The sequence below is a fragment of the Martes martes genome, assembly GCF_963455335.1.
Source record: "Martes martes genome assembly, chromosome: 14".
Taxonomy (NCBI): Eukaryota; Metazoa; Chordata; class Mammalia; order Carnivora; family Mustelidae; genus Martes; species Martes martes.
In genome coordinates this window covers 64,965,212-64,969,529 of record NC_137902.1, presented here as the reverse complement: position 1 = coordinate 64,969,529, position 4,318 = coordinate 64,965,212, and the positions used below count along the sequence as shown (strand labels likewise).

Genomic DNA, 4,318 nt, shown 5'->3' with positions numbered 1-4,318 from the left:
TATGCTGGACATCATTTCATTCATTCGTTAATTTAACAAACACTCATTGAAGATTGGCTGTGTTCTAGACACACTGTCAGGTGTTGGATATTTAAAGGTCAATAAGACAAAAATAGTCTCTGCTTAAAATCTAGCAGGGAAAGACAGATGCTAAACAAAACATATGAATAATCATTTACTGCAGCTGTGAACTAAGTGTTTAGTAGATATCTCTGTTCAGAATTCCCAAGTTCATTGTGTCAAAAACTGAACTCTTAATCACTCTTTCCAAATCATTTCATCCTTGTATAGTTTCTAACCTAGTAATGTCCATTTCAGTCGTTCAAGCCTTGATATTTACCTCTCTCTTTTATGTTTCTCATTCAGTCAGTGCCCCATTGCCCCAATCTGTTATGAATGTAACCAGTTCTTCTCTCAGTCCCCCTTGCTGATATCTTAGGGCAGGTCCTCACATCTCATGCCTAGATGACTGCCGTTATCTACACCAGTTCTAGATTGGTTCCCTTCTAATCCAGTCTCCATTACGTCATCATAATCATAATCATCAGGAATGATTATGCTCAAATGCAAGTATTTAATGGATCCTCAATACCTAAAAGATAAAATCCAGATCTTTGCATGTACCTCTAGGATCTGACAATTTTTTTTTTTTTTGATCTGACAATTTTTGAGGCCTTATCTCCAACACAAAAACCACTCTCCTCTTATGCTAATTGCTTTGGTTATGTTGTTTGCTTAGGTATTGCTGCATAACAAACCATCTCAAAACTCAGTGACATAAAACAATAACTGTTTATGACCTAAGAATCCCAGAATATAATTTCTATAGTATTTTATTAATAAGGCAAGTCACCAAGGCCAATCCAGGGTAGGGGAATTAGATCCCACCTCTCATTAGGAGTAGCAAAGAATTTGTCATAGCAAAGAATCTGCCATACCAAGGGTACCATCTAGTGAACCATAGGTCTTTTTTTTTTCTTTTTTCTCTTCCTTTTTTTTTTTAAAGATATATAAATATAAATTTTTTCTTCCTTTTCTCTCTCCTCTTTCTTTTTTATCAGGTCTATTTTTTTCTTATACTATTCCGTTTGCCTTTCCCCAGTTTCTCAGCTTGGCAGCTATATGCTCTTCCAGACTTAACTTCAGTGTCACAAAGACTTTCTTGAGTGACAGAGCAACTGCATGATGTTTTTTCAATGACTTAGCATTTACTGAGTACAAGGCAACATGTGCCCCAAAAGAATAAACCAAGCCCTGGCCTCTGGGGCAGGGGATCACCCAGGCGGAGCTGATCCTTCTCCCTTTTCTGCCATAACTGTATATTGTATTTATACCTATGTCACATTTGTTTCATGGTTATAAATATGATTGCACTGCTACTACAGGGACCTCCTCAAATTCTCTGGTTTCATCTAAATTCTCTCAGTTGCAGGTAATTGAGATCATTGTAAGAAAAAAGAAAAAGTAGGTATGGGAGGAGGACAATATTGATTATCTGAGGATTATGAAATTGATTTTTTTTAAAAGGGAGGGATGGTGCTGGTATCTGGTATGACGATCCAGGCAGAAAATAATACCAAGTGGTCTTACTCTTACTCCCCTTACTCTTTCCCTGTCTTCGCTCCTCTCCCTACTCGTCTCGTCTCTTCTCTTCCTTTACCCCTCACACTGCTTCAGGCTGTGTAGTAGCTTCCTTCACTCCTACTGCAGACATTGTTCCCCCATATGATGAATCGTTTGGCTATGATGGTACTAGGTTTTCACAGTGGTGTCCCCAGAGGTAAATGACAGTCTTTGCTATTAGTCCCAGAAGAACATTCTTGAAAGGAAAGTCACTAAGACCAGGGGAATGGAGCACTGCAGTTGGCCAATGCTGCCATGCTGGGGAAGGGCTGGTCTCTTATCAAAAACGTGGTAGAGAATTGTCTCAGGTCAAAAACCACTGGTTACCTTGCTTTCATCTCTGTTTCCCCACAGCTCTGCAGAGTTATTGACACATAGCAGGAGCTCCCTAAATCTTTATTGCAGGAAATGAATGAATGGAGGAGTTGATGAATGAGTGAATGAACCCTTGACTTGAAATGTATTTCCTCTCTGCACCAAAGTCCTAATTCTGTGAAACTCTCTCAGACATTTCTCGCTGATTACAGAAGAAGTCAGGAATTCTGCTGTTTAACCAGTTCATGACCACTCTGTGTGAACCTGCCTTATAGGTACTGACACATGAAAGAACATGACTAAAATACCAAATTGCTGGGGCGCCTGGGTGGCTCAGTGGGTTGGGCTGCTGCCTTCGGCTCGGGTCGTGATCTCAGGGTCCTGGGATCGAGTCCCACATTGGGCTCTCTGCTCAGCGGGGAGCCTGCTTCCCTCTCTCTCTCTCTCTCTCTGTCTGCCTCTCTGCCTACTTGTGATCTCTGTCAAATAAATTTAAAAAAAAATAAAAATAAAATACCAAATTGCTAGGCTTTATTTTGTTTCATCTTTAATCTGGGTTGTTTTTTTTTTCTTCCCCACATAAGCTGCTCATTTATTAGCACTGGTGCTACAACACAATGGTTTCCAGTGAAGATGCTGAGCTGTGTGGAGGTGGCAGAACAAGGTGAGGTTCAGATGAGTGAGTGGTTGGCTCCTAGTTCTTCTACCCATTCTTGTTGTAGTCCCACTTGGCTGAGAAGCCCTGAATCAGGCTGACCTTTGTGTCGAGCATCCTCTTGGTGGCTTGGCCACCCACTCCTCTTCAAAGGTGTGCAGGATAGGGCTGTACACGTAGTGCTTCTCCCAAATCAGAATGAGAGCGGTGAAGCCGATAAAGAACATGGTTTTGCCCGCAAATGTCTTCCACTCATTCGTGTTCCTCTTCATTTCAGTAAAGCTCTTGTTGAACTTGATGCAGTACCATTCAACGTTTTCATCAATGGAGAGGCCACTCCAGGGACCCTTCTCCTTCTCTTTCAAGACGTCTTCTCCTTCTGGCTGGCAGAGAGGTTCTTGACGTGGGCCACATAGGGCAGAGGATAGTCACGCCAGTCAACGTAATTCAGGAGAGCATAGTTTTCACTCTTCATGACGTCTCCATGTGCTCCCACACACGCTGAGGTGGAAATTGCTCACTTGTCAATTAGCCTAAACACTCTGGTAGCCAAAATTCTGCCATTGCCCACTGCGACCGCTGTGACCACCCTCTGTGCCCTACTCTGGGTTTTTTAGATAAGGAAAAGTTTGGTAAGTGTGGTATGTCCCTGTGAAAGATCCTCCAGGAAATCAGAGAGGTTCCAGGGGAGTCAGTGCCGGGGTTGGAACTCAAACGCAGCTGTGAATGTCAGCAGTGTCTCATTACCAGCATCACGAGCTCACCTGGAAAGTTGCTGCAGTTCCTGGAGACCTCCTCACAGGCAGCCGTCAATCCATAGCTTCTCTCGAAGGTTGGTGACTGAGCAGCAAGCTTTTGAAAATTCTTCCTGAGATCTTTCATTCACATTCACTGTGTTCCGAGAGATGAGAGAAAGTGGAAGACTGATGAGCATGATTTCATTCTCACCAGAGGTTTTTCTTTGGCCACTAGTTAGAAGAGAGAGTCAGAATCTTACGGAAAAAGAGAAAGAAAGGCTAAATGCTTTCGGTAGCTCTCCTACCTTCTCAGAGTAGGTCTAAGCTCATCCACCAGGTTGTGTTTTTGTTTTTGTTTTTGTTTTTTCAGGACATGCTGGCTGCACTCAGTCAGTGCTAAGTCATAGGAAAAACAACATGTAATACCCTCAACGTGTAATAGTCAAAGAAACACTATGCCACTGGTATTATCATTGGGCTCTCACCTCAAGAGCCCAGATTCCCTGATTCATCAAGACACTAGGATGGTGATAAATAAGCCAAGTCTTTGCATTTGGTAGCCCTTTTTTTTCTGATGGAGGACACAATCAAAACTAGAAACAATTATGTGGAAATAAATACACTTGTGAGATAGTTTCAGTTAATGATAAATACTACAAACATGTGACTTATAGTGTGTTGAATAGAATAGAATTTAGGGCAGACTTTAGGGTTGATGGCTAGAGAAAGTTCTCTGAAGAAGTAACTTTTGAGTAGTGAGACCGGAATGAGAAGAAGGAGTCAATTATGTGAAGTCCCACTGAAGAAGGAAGAACAGATGTCAGAGAGGGTGAACTTGATGTATTCAAGAGACATGAAGAAGGTCCTTGCACTGAGCTAGGGGACGAGAGTAGGTAGGGCCAGGCCATGAGAGACCTTGTAAGCCAGGCAGAAACTTTGTATTTTATCTTAATTGTAGTGGAGGATTTTCAACAGGCAAGTTACGTAA

The 4,318-nt window shown here is 42.1% G+C and overlaps 1 pseudogene across 1 annotated transcript; it reads right to left on the bottom strand.

The window, feature by feature from the left end:
* Positions 1-2,641: 2,641 nt before the first annotated feature.
* On the bottom strand, positions 2,642-3,475 carry LOC308355027 (cytochrome c oxidase subunit 4 isoform 1, mitochondrial-like; annotated as a pseudogene). The gene is made up of 2 exons: positions 3,341-3,475; positions 2,642-3,197 (listed from the first exon to the last, which is right to left on the bottom strand). The product of its transcript is annotated as a cytochrome c oxidase subunit 4 isoform 1, mitochondrial-like (transcript).
* Positions 3,476-4,318: the final 843 nt, after the last annotated feature.